An 18,192-nucleotide genomic window follows, 5' to 3' on the forward strand; every position below is an offset into this window, starting at 1 on the left:
ATTAAGGCGACAAAAATTGGTCTCCTTAATATTTTTAGTCCAGATTTGATGTATCAAATGTCAATAAAAATGTCCATTGACAGTAAGTTGATAAGCTTGAATGTTTATTTACGAGATAATTTCATTGTTTTAAATCTTATTATCTTTTAATATTAAAAAAAATATTCTTAAACTTTTGTGTGTGTATATTTGTGTATCCATAAAAATAGCTATTAAGGCGACCAGGGAAAAAATCATAATTTTGGTCAAAAATAGCTATATACTAAGCATTTTTTATTTGTTTTACTTTATTTAAAGCCTATTGTATATTATCCCGAAGTTTCATTCCATAAAAAACAGAAATAAGGAAATTCGATATTTCGTGTACCATCAGCATCCAAATTTTCAAGTATACAGAAATTTAACTTTCCGGAATATAACGGAAATTTTCGGGTATCTCCGTGGTACCATCTCCGTGCAATTATGCAGTATGGCGTTCATCTCTTACGGAAAGAGAATGGTAACTTGGTAAGTGTTTAAAATACATATTCAACGTTTTTTTCGTTTATTTTTATGACTTTTGTACAGTAGTATAAATCGTCCACCCTTTGGATGAAAAGCAAATGATTTATCCGGATTTTGTTCATCCGAAACTAAATCACTAGTATCAACATCCGGTGTAATTTTTGCTGGTATTTTGGAGAAACCCGATTGATTTCTAGCAAACTTGGTTTACCACTACATCGTCGCTTATTATTGTTTGGTATGTTCCAATCTAAAAAGGGATTTGCTCCCTTAACATCTCAGATTTTAATAAATAAAAGACGAAATGATACAAATGCCTTACATTTTGTTTGTCAATGTCATTAGTCATTCTCATCACCTTTGAATAGCAGAACAGAACGAACACTATCACCAATTCGTATTGTGGCTTTTTGCATGTGTCTTAAATGCTCATATTTGATAATAAATGCAACAATAAAATATTTCCCTTATTCTGCCACAGTTATGCACCAGTCAATTGTAACCATGGCCCCCAGGCAGGTCTTGTTTATACCAGGGATAGCAGGGGAAATGGGCCATGTTTTTACGTTCCAGGTGGACCAGCAGTGCTGAGTGAATGCGGTGTTATTGTTTTTGCGCTGAAAACTGGGAATGGGCCTAACCTAGGATGTCCCCAGGGGCATTTGACGGGGATCTGGTCATTTCGTAACCTTACCATTTCGTAACTGCTGAATCTTGGTTATTTCGTAACCATTTTGTTAGTCAATTCGTAACCGTCAAGAAATCAATTGCTCATATGGTAACCACCATTTAACAAGGTGATAAATAGTACACTTAGCACCTCGTTAAGTGTATTGTTCGAACGTGGATGTATATGGCACAGTAACCGAGACACTTATTGGGAGACATTACTCAAATTCTCACTAGTAACAAGCCAATGCTAAATTAGAAATGATTTGTTATACTACCAAAATATGTTTATTATTTTCTTACATTTTGCTTACTTATAAACAATAATTTAAGACTGATCGTGATGTATTTTTGAGTAAAATTACGTTTACATAAATGATCATTCTTGACCTATTTCATTGACAATATTTGTTCGAATTGTTTAAAACGAACAAAATTTTGTTCTGTTCTTTTCTCAATTGATCCATATTCTGCATACTTTATATCCGAAACCGACAAAAAACAGCCTAAAATTATTAGTTATGGTACAGTGGAAATTCACTAAACCGGATCTTCACAAAACCGGAACCTCGGAATTCCGGATACCGGACAAAAAAATCGAGAAAATTTGTTAGTTGTCAACGTAATTTTACCTCACGAAACCGGACGTTTTGTTCAAACATGTCAAAATAATTCTGTGTATTAGGAATTCGCGAATCGTGTGTCACTTTGTTTTGACAGCCGGTACGTCGTTAAATATTACACCTGTGATGTTGTGTTAACACGATAATCGATAATGATGATTGCGCTGTGGATTGACTGTCGCGCGATAATCAAACGATAATCAAACTTGTGAAAAGAAAATTGATTAAAACATTTATTTGTTTGTTGCAGAAAATAAAGAACTAGAAACGGTTTTTTAGTGATCATTTTGAAGGGTTGTTTTATCTAAAGACTTCTATGATTGAATCAAATTAGAGCGGTGCTTTAATTAAACTATCAAACATACTAAACAAGCATTAAATTACGAGAGTTGTTTTATTTCAAGACTTGGAAAAAAGATGGTTATTATTATAAAAACGCAGAAATGTTTAATTATGCTTATCACTTTTGCAAGTGCTTTAATCATGTCTCAACCTCCGTCTAAAAGTCGGTGAATTGAACTGTCCCTAGAGGACAAAAGCCTTTAAAGGTTAACTCAGTTAATATATTGAGTAAACTTACTCCGGTTTAGTGAGTTTCCAATGTATTTATTTCCAATAACAAGATACAAAATTAAACACATCGGCACATTTTTAATACTTTTAAAACTCACTACATTTTACAATACTTCTATGCAATTTAAAAAAAATTGAAATTCTAAAGTTATATGGTCTATATATTTAAATAATATAGGCTTAAGGTCACAATTCCTCTCAATGGTAGAACATCTATGAATTAAAAAATTATTACATTTAATATTCAGCCTACTTATAATATTTCCTTCGCAACATAAAAAAATAGCTAGTGTGAATGTTTCTATTTGTCATAGTTTCAAGAGTTTATTGGCAAATCGCACTAAACTATTAGGAATAAAGAAGGAATACAACAACTAGATTTAACTTTGTTTATGTTGTTATTTTTATGTTTTATACTTACAGTAAACTTATTTTGTAAATTCAAATGGTATTAAATTAATTCCTCATAATTATAGGAGTCAACGGTTAAGATATGACCATTCGATTTCTTAACGGTTACAAATTGACTAACACAATGGTTACGAAATGACCAACAATGAGTGGTTACGAAATGACCATAATTCATTTGACAAGGCTTTTACCAGCTGTTTGTCTGTGCAGAGCGGGAATTTTACCTGGGATTGGCTGGACCGAAAGTCAAAGTCCCCGCTATTAGCAGGACCTTGGGGGCCCATGCTGCAATTGACTGTTGCATTATTTGGATTTTTTCTTAACTTTACGACACGCCCCCCTACAGTATTTTATAGTCAAGTTTAGTAACATTTATTTACAGAAATCGGATAACTTAACAAGTAAACTGTACTGAGCTTTTGAACAAACCTACATACTTATAAATCAAAATTGATATTTTAGGGTCTACACTGAATAAACCCAAAATGTTAGTTTTGATTTACTAAATTCGAATAGTATTTAGTCTATCCACACAAAATTTACAGGATCATCAGATAACAAATTTTCTAAAAATTCTCTGTTTGCCAAAAAGGGAAGACAGGTTTAAGTGGGGTTAAAAGGTTGCTATCTGTGACCAAAGAAATACTGTTCAAAATTGTGAGTATTCATTTATCTTTCGTTCAGTAAAGAGCATGCAATGGCATAGTGGTTGGATTAGATAATCTGACAGCGGTGCTGGACGTCATGAGTTCAAATATTGTTGTGAGTTCAGTGTACCAAAAGAATACCTTTGGAATACACAATTATCTATAAAAAGGGCAGAGCAATTTGCCCATATTGTAGTAATGTCTTAGATCCAGCTTGGATAACTTGGACACAGTAAGCGGTTCACACCAAGGGAAATTCTCAGATAAAACAGCGCTTATGAACATGAACATTACATTTTTCATTGAGACAAAGAAAAAACATTATTGCTGATCTTCTGAAAACAAATCTTGGATTTAAACAAATCACCAACAAAAATATATGCATTTTAATCACACAATGTTAACAACAGCGCCACAGATCTTATCTGTATGTTTAGGGTTTTTAAAATTTAGCAGTTAAATATAGATTAGCATACTGGTAGGTCTGGTTGGTCTGTTGCTTTAGATGCTAAGTAAACATAATGTCAGTGATTTCATCACTATTTCTATTAAAATATCAGTTTTCTTCTTCAGAGCTTCTCACATTTGCACCATTTTTTACCATTTGAATCATAAAAAGATAACAAACAAACACGGATGGAACATTTGAAAATACAATTCAGTTGGTTTCTATTTTCTTGCTCATTTTTGCTTGAAATTATTCTGCTTGAATGTGATATTTGTTGCTTAAATTTGAACTTAACTCTTTGTGAATATTTAAGGAATGTAAGGGGTCAGATTTCAGATTGCTCGTTATTTCTGGAACACTAAATACTTTATTTGATTGTGTACACTGCACTTTCTTGTTAAGCATTCATCCAAATCATTTGGGTAAATATTGGCAGAAAAACTGCTTTTAGATTTATACTGGTCATCAAAACCGGGACTGACAAAACATAAGATGTGTTTAATTAATGTGTGGGAAAGAGGTTTAAAGGTGTCCGCCCACAACGAAATGCTTGCGGGTCACAGTACCCCTTCAAGTAGTTCTTGAAAAAAAATGATTCTCTCAGGTAGCGTTTGATTATGTGTACATTGTATCCTTGTATGTATTTTCAAGTGTACACATGATTTATTTTAGGTTTGTACAATTTTAGTTTTATTAAAATTTTGACATTTTTTTAAGATTTGCCTGCTCCTGTCTAAACACTTAAATTCTTGGTCTTTGGACTATTGTCTGCAACTTCAAAACACACTTTTTGGAACAGGACACATTTTTCTGATATTTTATCCAGTTTGACTGCAATATAAGTTGTATTTATCAATCAAGTAAAAAATGACATTTATATTTCCATAATTACCTGGTAGTTATTTGTTAATTTGTTTTAATTCATGGATAGGTTTATTGCGAGTGTCATGGAAAGCTGGAACTTTTCAGTACACAACATGCAAACTGAGAATGAACTGTGTGTGCCGGCTTTGTGAACAAAAACGCAAGGCGGCTATGGTTAGTTGCGTCAAGATATCCTTGGGACCCCCCCCCCCCCCCCGGACACGCAATACAATTTTTGTTTTGCTGATCTGTTGGGATCAGATCATCCATTTGGGGATTTAGATATGTTACCCCAGCCAACAGGCTGCATGTTTAATTTTACTCAATACTAAACTTTGTTTTAGTGCGAACATCAACATCTTTATCTAATTGCAGTTGCTGCTTGGGACAATAAAGTTAAGTCAGCAACCGTCTACCAGACTGCAAGATTCATCTCTTCCAAAGGATGTTGTACCTTTCCAGGTGGGTGTGCATTGATTGATTGATTGATTGATTGATTGATTGATTGATTGATTGTGAGTTTGTGTAAATGAATAACTGTGAAACCATAACCAAATGTTGGGCTGTAAAGGTGTGTATGTGCATGCTTCACATATTCTCCGTCCTGGTTGGCATACTGGACCGTCATCAGACACTCTGCCATGAATGTTAGAGAGTTTAAAGCTATTTCTTATGTTCCTGTGTAACTATATTGATGTTAGATTAAATTTATGCCGCGTGTTACTGAGTAACAATTTGAAATTGGGCCAAAATCATCAAGCTAGAGCTTTGCATAATCTTTTTCAAACTTCTGCGAGATTTCTGCCCTTGACAATATTTGCTCGCAGCCCCCCTCAAAGTTGCACTTCGTTCAGTATTTGAAAGCTTACGGATACACTTTTTTGTTAATTTGAGATCTTAATGTGGCTACTTCTAAGTAAATAGATGCTCAAAGTAACTAGATGCTCTGGCTGTTCACTGGGTGACAAAGGCTACCCAGTATTGGTTGTTTCTTTTTTCTGAAAAGATGTTTCTAGTGAATTGCCCAGTTGCAGTGGTTTTGACGCCACAGAACCAGCATAGCTCCATGACAGATATATATGTTTTCGTCAATGATGTCAGTACTGCTGTATTGGATGCCTCACAATTTCTGTGTGGAAATGTCATCTGATACACTCATAACGGCTTATTTCTAGCATAGCTTTCATAAGTGCATGGCCATTCTCTGTCATTTTCAGATACACTGTGTTTTGTGTGGATAAGAAATGCAGAGTGGTACCACCAATCACCTAATGGGGACAGTTCCTGCAATTTACAGAAAAGCTCTCAATTGTAGCCCTACGAACTTCAGGTAAGCGATAAATCTAGACTTCAAGATATCTCTGTACTCAAGTAAGTTTATACATCATTTGAATAAAACATAGGGCCGAATTCAGAACAATCACTCTCACTCACACTCAATGAGTTAATCCTCTGTAATCACATAACGGTCGAGATATTTTCGAGTGAAAGGTATATCCGTATTCACAGGTGTGAGTGAGACTCAAGTGTTTTGCGTGAGTGGGACATTTGTGAGTGCTCGGCTAGGCCACTTGAACCGCCCTCGAGGATTGGTTTTGAATAGGAATTGAATGAGTGTATGTGAAAACAGTACATGGCAAGTAGAAAAGATTAAATATATCAAATATTTGGAACAAATAAGGGACATGCTCGTTCCCAGACAATATTTAAGAGAGTGGGATAATCCATTGAAGTACATGTTCATTCAATAACGTGGCCATCTATAAACAAAACAAATTCAAAAGGATGCGCCTATCATATATTTGTTTTGTTTCGCAATGATCTTGACCCCCCAGCAATGTTGATGTTTGCAATTCATCAATGGCTGCAAAGACAGGCAGCTAAAGGTACGTGAAGTTAGCATCTTAGCGGCATCAAGTTAGCGGCCTAGCGGCGTGAGGTTGGCAGACTAGCGGCCTGAATTTGTTATCTATTTCAAGGTTCAATGGTTTAAATGGGAAATATGATAAATCAATGTTTTTAGTCATACATTAGCGGCCTTAAATTGTTTTCTACTTCAGAGCATTTTTATATGAGTTTTCTTCTAAAACAATGCTAAAATAATTGTAGATTATGCAAACAATGCAAGATTATATATGAATACATATTTAAATTACGTGATACAATGGAAAACGGCTACATATTTAAAACAGCAACAACAACGACAACAGAAAACATGCATTTAAACGTATTTTGCAACAGTTATTTACAACCCAAAACGTTTATTTTTATTAACCAATTGTTTTAAAATGTAAATTTCAGTTTCAGAATAACACTTATTATCATTTGTTTGTTGCCATAACTAACAATAAGGTACTCAAATCTCAAATAAACATATGTTTACAATGTATAATGTAAACATCACCATAGTCAAACAGATAATCCGATATGATCATGTAAACATACATTATAATTATATACTGTATTGCTCACTTGATGAAGTGGAGTGTTAGCAAGGCGTGTGAATACGAACAGATCACTTGAGTGTCACTCCCCATATTCCACTCAAGTGATCATTTGAGTGTCCCTTACGGGAATGTGGTTGGAGTGTGAGTGAGAGTGGATGTTCTGAATTCGGCCCTTACAATTTCAGCATCAAAATCCAGGTTTAGATCCCAGACCGAACTTTGTCTCCTTCATTAAACTTAATTTCAGATGTTCTATAAGCCACATACATGTTCACTACTTATGACGGATAAGAACTTTCGCAAATTGATTATAAATGCGTTTTCCCAGATTTACACCCTCCTCTTGCAGATACTGCCGATGGTGAAGCTTGGGTGCACTAGGCCGGTTTTCCAGCCGTGTGGAATCAACATCTCCATCTGAACTGGGGCCGGGAATTATATAAGACTCCTTAGCAGCATGGTGAGCTTTTGCGTATTTATTTCCTGGCTCATATACCCGGCCAGACTTCTGCGTTTACGCTTTCCTTTCGTCATTTTTTTAAATAACGTATCTCAAGTCTTTCAATGAAATCACAACTGTGACACCTTTGGAGACTAGATTTAAATTAAGGAACCATTATGTGTAGAAAGCCTTTTGGGTGATTTAAAATCAAATTAGTAAACAGGATTCTCATGGTTCATGGTTTATAATTGGCCTTGACCTTTCATTCTTTACTTTGGTAACAGCTGCTTAAGTATGTAAGAAGGGGGGGGGGGTACAGATGTGATAGTAAACAGTGTTTAATAAGGTATATTTGTTTTTATTTTATCACCATTTTGAAGGTAATGATTGTGTTAAATCAGGGATAAGTAACAAGTTTAACACAAACACTGCAACATGTTCTTTATTTCAAATAAATCTATAAATTATCTCTGGAGAATTTAGTCTGATCACCATTTCTCAGAAAATGTAGCTGTCTAAGTGCCTATTCCATCAATGAGTATCACTGTCTTTAAATTGCTGTTGCGGTACAGTTTAAATTGCAAAAGTTTTATGGCCCTGCTTGTTTGCAACTCCTCATTCATTTTTGTACAGCGAGAAAAGTAAGGGAATTCTAGAGATATACTAGTATTATGGATTGTTTTTCTTGAGTTATACAGTACATAAAGAGGAATAAGTGTGTACACAACTCCTCATTTTATTCCTGTTTATTATTTATATATGTAACATAGATGTGTACAAGACTTAGAAACATGACATAAAAGAGCTCACTTTGATAAATTTTCTCAAAAAAAGATATCTTTACTGTTAAAGTAAGAACTTTTACTGCATTGTAAGTAATGTCTTCTGCTCATCTTTATGACATCATTACATGGAATGGAAACTTCCCAAGATACATTTCCACATGGCGCAGCTCATTTATATATATTGCTGATGGATTGTTTATAAAGGGACAGTTTTAATTGGACAAAATGTTTTAATCGCCATTTTACAGAGTGCCAGCCAGTCATTGCTGTTCTTTGCATTGCTGAGGAGGACAGTCCTGCCAACATAACAGTTTGTTCAATAACAGGTAAAAAACTGGTCTCACTTTACATTTTCAACCACTGCCAGATAATATAATCTTATATAATGATAACTCCTTCTTCACAACTGGTGTTAAATATATAATGATTAAACAAACAATAAAATGGAAATTATGCTCTTTAAACTCAGAACCATTATTGACTGTCAGATGCTACTGGTAAATGAACAGGTCTTGATGTCCTTTTCTTGAGATAATAACTATTTGCATATTACCCCGGTACTACTATTGTACATTCAATAGAAAATCGTCTTGTTTGTATCGTTAAATGGCTTTATAATGTTCCCCACTTCCTGATTCTTGAAAATTACGTGAACAAATGACAATCCTACTACCATTTAAAGTTTGATTAAATATCGGACAAGTGTGTTTGTTTTAATTTGCCTTCTGCTTAAAGTAAGGGTATATATACTGGGCAAGAAGTGCTGAATTTCATTGTGAATGACAGTGATTATCCATAGTTTGGATTTGGTTCGGACATGTTTGACGGGAATTCAAAGACATTGTTTTGTCATCATTTTCGCATACATTGGTTCATTCCAAGATAAAAAATATAACCTTTTTCAAAATGTTCAATCTGTGAGAGTGCAGCTTTAATAGACCTGTAAAGACTTGTCGATGTGAAACTAAACTCTCAATCAAACTTTGGTAAAAGTCTTCATTTGAAGCAAAATATGTTTTAATACCCTGTATGAATTTTCTTCACTGGATATTGATTCATAAAAAACAATGCTCCAGGGTGCGGAGCTATTTTTTGCTATATGTCTAAATGGAAAAATCTTCTCCTCAGAAGTCAACTTTGTTCCCCAATGTGCAAGGCACAATCAGTGAAAATAATTTCAATAAAAGTCACTGATTATTATTATTGTTATTATTATTAATAAACTTTTACTATTTCAGGAGACAAACAGAAACACAGAGGTGCTATACATTCTGATGGAAAAACAAAAGCATCTCCCATCATTTTGGCGTGGCTCAGATCAAGAGGAGAATTTTAAGAAAGGTAATAACTGAGCAACTAAGAACATGCAAGTTGCACTGGTTAGAGTGTAAAAAAGACCCATCTCCCTTCATAAGAATTGATAATCATCACTGTATTAAATCAAGAAATTGAAACGTAAGTGTCTTGTCTTTTGCAGTGTTTTTGAAATATAATATAATTTAAAAAAAACTAAATTATTATTAAATATGATTGTGAATGTGTGATGTTTTCTTCTGATCATTCACTCTCAAAAACCAGATACTAAAAACATATTTGTAGATTTTTTTGTTTTACTTGTAAATATAGCTTTAAGGTTGTATTTTAGTCAAAGCCTTTTATTCTGCTCAATACAAACTTAAATATTGTAAGAGTTATGGCCCATTGTAATTTTTAAACAAATACATTTTTTTTATGTTTTTGTAAGCCCATTATTAAGGGACTTTTAATATTTTCACCAGCTGCATTATAAAGTCGGACCAAAAGTGTTCAGTAAGTGTCCAAACAATAACTAAGTTAGAATCCTTTCTCAATTCAAGTGAGCGATATAGGGCCATCTCTGTGTTTGTCTGACTAAAAAACAATAATCAATCTTTGAGTTAAATTGACAAATATTGTTGTAGAATGTTTTGTGAAGACATACAATTGGATTACTTTTGTGTCAATAGGATTAAGGTTTCTGCACATAAAAATTATTTAGAATTTGCATTTGGGTCAGGCGGTTCACGTTCAATATTACTTGCAGTATAAGTGGAAGCAGTGACTAAAATTAATTACCAAACAGTTTCTGCTCAATTGCTTTGAGTTAACATACGAGTTATGAAACTTGGAATACTAGTTCTTGGTGGCATAAATGAAAGACCTTGTTTTGTCACATTGACTTGTAATCAAGCACTAACTTCCTCTAAATTCTCTTCAGGTGATGGTTTGGCACACACAAGAAGACATAGATCACAGGTGTCTAGCCATATTAGTAGATAGGAGTGTCACAATCTGCCAAACGTACTTCATCAGACGAGCAGAAAGCTTCTCAAGATCCCGCACTGCACACTAAGACATAGTCTTTGACTACAACAAGGTGATGAAAGTACAGAGAGGTCCAATTGAAATCAATTCTGTGCTGCTGTCATTTCTTCATTCTGGAAGTCATTTCTTCATTCTGGAAGTCGATGGACGTGATTTATCATGGCATCAAGTGTGCAGTGCTGACTACCAGCAGTCTTGTTCACCAGCTGTGCAACTTGAGCTGGTAGCTTTATTGCTTGAAGCCACTGCATAAGAGGGGGAAGGTGCAGGCTCATCAAAAAGTCTCAAAAGTTGAAACTAGGAAAAGAAGTTTATCAAGAGTGTGAATCTATTTTGAAAACAATCGTAAACATACTATGAATTGAGATGCTTAAATAAAAAACCGCTATTCAAATATCAGGAAACTGCCTTTTTCATACTAAAGGGTAAATGATGTCGCCATTTCCTGTATGTATTTAAATAAGATATGTCTCCACAATTAATATTTTTAGGGAATTTTTCTCAACCTAATGAATGAGATTAAATTGTACAGTGTTATATGAGCTTAATATGTGTTTTCTCATTCTTTAAAATTAGTGAAAAATTGTCAGAAGATAATTAGACCAGTATCCATTACTGCAATCATACAATCAAATATACAGGGACAAGCCCACTGGGCATATGATATAATTAAACCCTGTTTAGGGGCACGAGGCAAACACTTTCAAACGTTAAAGCTGCACTCTCACACTTTGGATGTTTTGACAACCTTTTTCATTTTATGTCTTGGATTGGAACCATCCAATTTTTGCGAAAAATTAAATCCCAGATTTTTCTATTTAAGTTAAAACATTGATGTTTTTTATGCACTTTTCTTAAACTGTTAGTAAATATTAATTTTCGAACGGAAATATGAAATCTGCGATCTGATCTTTTGTCAGCAATCTTTTATCATTGGTTTGCAGATAATTACGCCAAAACTTGCTCATTCCAAGACAAAAAAAGTTGTGGAAACGGTATATCTGTGAGAGTGCAGCTCTAAATGTTTAATTGCTTGATTTTACTACTGTATTAGAAATTACAGGGATTGGGGCATATTTTTAGTGTTTTTATTGCTTGTTTTTGATTCATACAGTCATACTTTATTCTTCAGGGCACAACTTACAAATAGACAAAACTGGAAAATGGTCATATCAAAAGGTCAAAGATAATGCAAGTTGAACAATCATATTGTTCATGGCTTGTATTTTTGGTATATTTTGTTGCATATGCTATAGAAAAGTTGAAAGTTAAAAATAAATTCTTAGTTGAAATGATGGCTTTGAATGGTATTGTCAGATGAGAAACGGCACTATTAAGAAATAGGTATAATGGTACTTTATTTATTTTAATCAATTTTAGATATTATGAAAATTATTATCTTATTTAGTACATGAGACCTTTTAAACAGTTATTGACAATATAACAATGTGTATATGAAGCTTTAGATCAACACTTAAAGCTGCACTCTTACAGATTGTCAGTTTAGACACAAACTTGTCTCAAAATCGGCTGATTTGGTTATCATTCCTTTAATTCAGTCATATTAGATAACCACGATAGAACCAATCAAAAATGTTTGGTAAAACTGCCGAAAAGTTCATTTACATTAAATTGTTCGTAATGCTTTTAGTCATTGTTCGTAATGCTTTTAGTCATAAAACATCATTTTTTTAACATAAATATGATGAACTGCAATATGATCTTTTTTCAGCAGTCTTATATCACTTCAAATTGGGTCTAGACATTTCTGCAAAAAATACTCCATTTATAGACAAACAATAAAAGAGTACCAGTAGTCAAAACGATCAATCGGTGAGATTGCAGCTTTAAATACACCTTTTAAGACCGCTGTAAAATTCCAATGGTTTGCCTAAATCTTTAAAGCTAGCATACTGTTTAATTGACAACCATACTTATTGTTTAAAAGTGTCATGATATCTTTGTACAATGTTTTTATATAATTCATTAAAGAAGTGAAAACAAATTTGTTTATCTTGTAATTTGTTATCTATTATTTAAATGACTCAGACAAAAATGGGAACGTCAGTGCTAGTTCTTTTACTATTAACATCACATGAAGTTTCTATTGGTGTAGCAGCAAGGAGGTGTTACATTAACCCTTTGCATGCTGGGTAAATTGTCGTCTGCTCTAAAATGTCATCTGGTTTATTCTAAATTTCTTTCAATTTACTTAAAACTTTGGGGATATATTGACTGAGTGGCAAACAGCTTGGAACCTGACCAGGCGCCGAGTTCGGTGTCTGGTCTGGTTCCAAGCTGTTTGCAAAGCCTTTAAAATCGCCATCAGCAGCTTAAGGGTTAAGGATGCATCATTTAAACCAAATTATACATTCATATGCTTATCATACAGGCGTGTAGCCGCCTATACGTGAATACGCGGCTGAATCCACATGATTCTGACAAAAAAATCAACCAAAGTTGCAGTATGCGAACTTGACTACATGAATCTAAAACTGGTTATTTTCCAGTACTAAATAATGCACATCGGAACGCCCAGAATGCACTAGATTGCACCATGGTTTTCAAAATTTTCTGAGGGGGCACGCCCCTGAACCCCCCAGCACATTTATGAATTCACATGAATAGAGGGGTAGCTACACCCCTGACATAATTGAAACCACAGTGTGGCTAAACAACACTTGTATGTTTATCATACGCAGTGATCTCCCATGGAAATGCAATCGTCAAAGAATCTGAAGGGGCTGTTTATATGGACCAGATTTGAAATGCACCAAGTGTTTAAAAAAGTTGATTTCAGTCACGAAGAGAATCAACCATACCCCACACTTGTTGGAGTAAGATGAAATGTCCACTTTCCGCGAGAAAGAAAGTACATTGAAAATGTTCATTTGATTCAATTGACTTTATCTTTTTATAAATATGTTGCAATACATAAACTACGTTATTTGTTATAATTGTTTACCCATGTTGAATTTTATTTGGCAAATTTATAAGAGATTTAAATATTAAGAAACTCAGCCGCCAAAGAGGATATGATTATGACATACTTTTTTTAAATCTTTCGAACATGAGTTTTTGAGTGAATATAAGCGAAGCGTTAAGTGTTTTGAAAATGCATCTTTTACTTGGATTTTATAGATTGTTATTACGAAATAAAGTATGGCGAATCAAACGAAGTGTTAAAGCCAAGCTATTGATGGCTGAAACTCTTCAATAAATGTTGATATGTGCTAAAATATAGTCTTTGAAGTTCAAAATTTTGAAATGCGTTACTAACCCGATTCAACAAAAGGCTGTTGCACAATCAGTTGATTGACATAATCACGTGATAAACCAATAACTTCCATTAAGGTTAAAATATTCAACACCTTAGTATGAGTCCCTGTGGGCGAGTGGATAAGCGATCCGTTTTTGATTCTATGTGTTATCTGCACCCCCATGTGCTTGCTCCCAACTTGAACAAGATCAATTTTTAATACTTTAATCGGTTTTTTAAAAATGCAATTGAAGTATAAAAGAAAATCAACCTGGTTACTATTATTTCGGCAGTTTCAGTACCAAGGAGTAAAATAAATATACATGTAAGTGTTTTCAGATGCATTACGAGGAAAAATATACGAGAACGTTGTATACAGAGTATGTTTTTACTGAACATGCGTCTGTTTATTTTGATGTCATAAAAGGTTTAAACTGTTTAAAGGAACTATAACATTATAAAACAAAAATCCGATTACAGATATCAGTGGCAGATCCAGGAATTGACTTAAGAAGGGGTACGTGAAACTCATGGGCTTAATCTTTCCACATCCGCCCCTCCCTCAGAACAGAAATTGAATGGCTTAAAATGTTGGACCCAGGTGGGGGTTAGACTCCCCTCATTTATAGTCCGAAATAGAGCAAATTTAATCTTAATATTGTATTTTTCCCGATGTTGACTGAGAACGTATTATAAACGGACGATTTAAAGGGGTGGGGGCGGCGCGCGCGCTGGGACCGATCCCCCCCCCCCCAACACCCCCTGAATCTGCAATTGAGTACATGCATTAAAACCGTCTCCGTAGCCTATTGGTTAAGGCGTTCTATACCCTTCATTAAACTGACTTAATACTTCACACAATTGTTCAGGACCATAAGCCAATGAGGTTACATAACTCCATATCCTTAATACAAGTTATGGCCCCTGATTGACTTAGGTTTAACTTTTAGGCAAGTAAAATTTAAGGGGAAGTTGGAATTTAATAAAAAAAAACTTCCATGGGTCACAATGAACCCAATGAACAATGTTCTTTAATCATGAGCTATATAACTGTTCAAGCGTTAACAGACACATTCGTGTGCAGACGAAACTTTTATTGTTTTTTACAAGCACAGAACTTGTATTTAGCATTTACAGTTTCTATATAATTCAACTGAAAGTTCTATTTAACCATACTATATCAAATATTATGTCACCATTCACTAGCGGATTGAGAAGGGGTGCAGTTGGCGTGCGCTCCCTCTAAAATCGTCCAAGTTTACTTTTTGTGTCAATATATGAGAAGAAAATAATAAAATATACACATAATGCATCATTTCCGACTACAAATTGTTAAAAATTACTTGATTGAGTAACCCGCAATCCTCCTGCAAACGCCCCTAAGTAACGCCCCCTTCTAACGAGAATTCCTGGATCCGCCCCTGGTCATTATATATTTTGTTTATCAAACGGTACAGAGACCAAGTGACTGAATCTGACTTGCATTTAATGAATGAGATGGTCTGTAAAAGATTTCCGATGAATATCCTATGAAATTTGCAGTCCTCCCGTTTCGACTGGTCATTGTTTGTGGATTTATTATACACAATTATAAAAAATACTATTACCAAGTTGTCTCTTAAGGTTACGGGAGCCTATACTGTCAAAAGTTAAATATATATAATGTGTCCCCCTAATGCCATAAAATATGGATGGTCCCCTTAATGCCTCAAAAATAATATTATATATACACTGGTCTCCATAAACCCTTCTACATATATACCTGTCCCCTTAAAACCTGCAACATACTTACAAATTATTAAGGAGACCGCAAATTACGTATATTTTTTGTTAATTAATTTAAGAAGCCTAAATTTTGTACTCATAATAAATGATCATTTCAATACTAAATTATCAACAAAAAAGCAAAATAAAGTATAAAACAAAAAATATACAAATTGTCTCCTTAATGCCGTAAAAAATATACGGTCACCTTAATGCCCTAAGTAGATATATATATATATATATATATATATATATCTACTACAGATATTAAGGTGACCATATATATATTAATCTAGGCATTATGGGGACCGCTGGATTAAGGCGACAAAAATTGGTCTCCTTAATATTTTCAGTCCAGATTTGATGTATCAAATGTCAATAAAAATGTCCATTGACAGTAAGTTGATAAGCTTGAATGTTTATTTACGAGATCATTTCATTGTTTTAAATCTTATTATCTTTTAATATTAAAAAAAATATTCTTAAACTTTTGTGTGTGTATATTTGTGTATCCATAAAAATAGCTATTAAGGCGACCAGGGAAAAAATCATAATTTTGGTCAAAAATAGCTATATACTAAGCATTTTTTATTTGTTTTACTTTATTTAAAGCCTATTGTATATAATCCCGAAGTTTCATTCCATAAAAAACAGAAATAAGGAAATTCGATATTTCGTGTACCATCAGCATCCAAATTTTCAAGTATACAGAAATTTAACTTTCCGGAATATAACGGAAATTTTCGGGTATCTCCGTGGTACCATCTCCGTGCAATTATGCAGTATGGCGTTCATCTCTTACGGAAAGAGAATGGTAACTTGGTAAGTGTTTAAAATACATATTCAACGTTTTTTTTCGTTTATTTTTATGACTTTTGTACAGTAGTATAAATCGTCCACCCTTTGGATGAAAAGCAAATGATTTATCCGGATTTTGTTCATCCGAAACTAAATCACTAGTATCAACATCCGGTGTAAGTTTTGCTTGTATTTTGGAGAAACTCGATTGATTAACAAACTTGGTTTACCACTACATCGTCGCTTATTATTATTTGGTATGTTCCAATCTAAAAAGGGATTTGCTCCCTTAACATCTCAGATTTTAATAAATAAAAGACGAAATGATACATTCAAATGCCTTACATTTTGTTTGTCAATGTCATGTCATTAGTCATTCTCACCAGCTTTAAATAGCAGAACAGAACGAACACTATCACCAATTCGTATTGTGGCTTTTTGCATGTGTCTTAAATTCTCATATTTGATAATAAATGCAACAATAAAATATTTCCCTTATTCTGCCACAGTTATGCACCAGTCAATTGCCCCCAGGCAGGTCTTGTTTATACCAGGGATAGCAGGGGAAATGGGCCATGTTTTTACGTTCCAGGTGGACCGGCAGTGCTGAGTGAATGCAGTGTTATTGTTACCATTTCGTAACTGCTGAATCTTGGTTATTTCGTAACCATTTTGTCAGTCAATTCGTAACCGTCAAGAAATCAATTGCTCATATGGTAACCACCATTTAACAAGGTGATAAATAGTACACTTAGCACCTCGTTAAGTGTATTGTTCGAACCTGGATGTATATGGCACAGCAACCAAGACACCAATTGGAAGACATTACTCAAATTCTCACTAGTAACAAGCCAATAATTTATGTTACTCAATAGTTATTAGATATATATATATATATCATGCTAAATTAGAAATGATTTGTTATACTACCAAAATATGTTAATTATTTTCTTACATTTTGCTTACTTATAAACAATAATTTAAGACTGATCGCGATGTATTTTTGAGTAAAATTACGTGTCAAAATAATTCTGTGTATTAGGAATTCGCGAATCACGTGTCACTTTGTTTTGACAGCCGGTACGTCATTAAATATTACACCTGTGATGTTATGTTAACACGATAATCGATAATGATGATTGCGCTGTGGATTGACTGTCGCGCGATAATCAAACGATAATCAAACTTGTGAAAAGAAAATTGATTAAAACATTTATTTGTTTGTTGCAGAAAATAAAGAACTAGAAACAGTTTTTTAGTGATCATTTTGAAGGGTTGTTTTATATAAAGACTTCTATGATTGAATCAAATTAGAGCGGTGCTTTAATTAAACTATCAAATATACTAAACAAGCATTAAATTAAGTTTGATTGCAATATAAGTTGTATTTATCAATCAAGTAAAAAATGACATTTATATTTCCATAATAACCTGGTAGTTATTTGTTAATTTGTTTTAATTCATGGATAGGTTTATTGCGAGTTTCCTGGAAAGGTGGAACTTTTCAGTACACAACATGCAAACTGAGAATGAACTGTGTGTGCCGGCTTTGTGAACAAAAACGCAAGGCGGCTATGGTAAGTGTTGCGTCAAGATATCCTTGGGACCCCCCCCC

At 33.9% G+C, this 18,192-nt stretch overlaps 1 protein-coding gene and 1 long non-coding RNA gene across 4 annotated transcripts in view; one reads left to right on the top strand and one right to left on the bottom strand.

Moving 5' to 3' along the window:
* The window catches only part of LOC128202924 (cholecystokinin receptor type A-like), a 59,369-nt gene that overhangs the window by 28,584 nt on the left and 12,593 nt on the right, over positions 1 to 18,192 (bottom strand). The window lies entirely within an intron of this gene.
* On the top strand, positions 102 to 9,892 carry LOC128202925 (uncharacterized). 2 transcript variants are annotated; one of them, XR_008255823.1, is made up of 6 exons: positions 102 to 742; positions 5,115 to 5,201; positions 5,957 to 6,069; positions 7,536 to 7,646; positions 8,662 to 8,739; positions 9,652 to 9,892. It is a non-coding gene; the product is annotated as an uncharacterized LOC128202925 (long non-coding RNA). The 2 variants fall into 2 exon arrangements; XR_008255824.1 differs by having other exon boundaries at positions 102 to 507.

The sequence above is a fragment of the Mya arenaria genome, chromosome 9, assembly GCF_026914265.1.
Source record: "Mya arenaria isolate MELC-2E11 chromosome 9, ASM2691426v1".
Lineage (NCBI taxonomy): Eukaryota > Metazoa > Mollusca > Bivalvia > Myida > Myidae > Mya > Mya arenaria.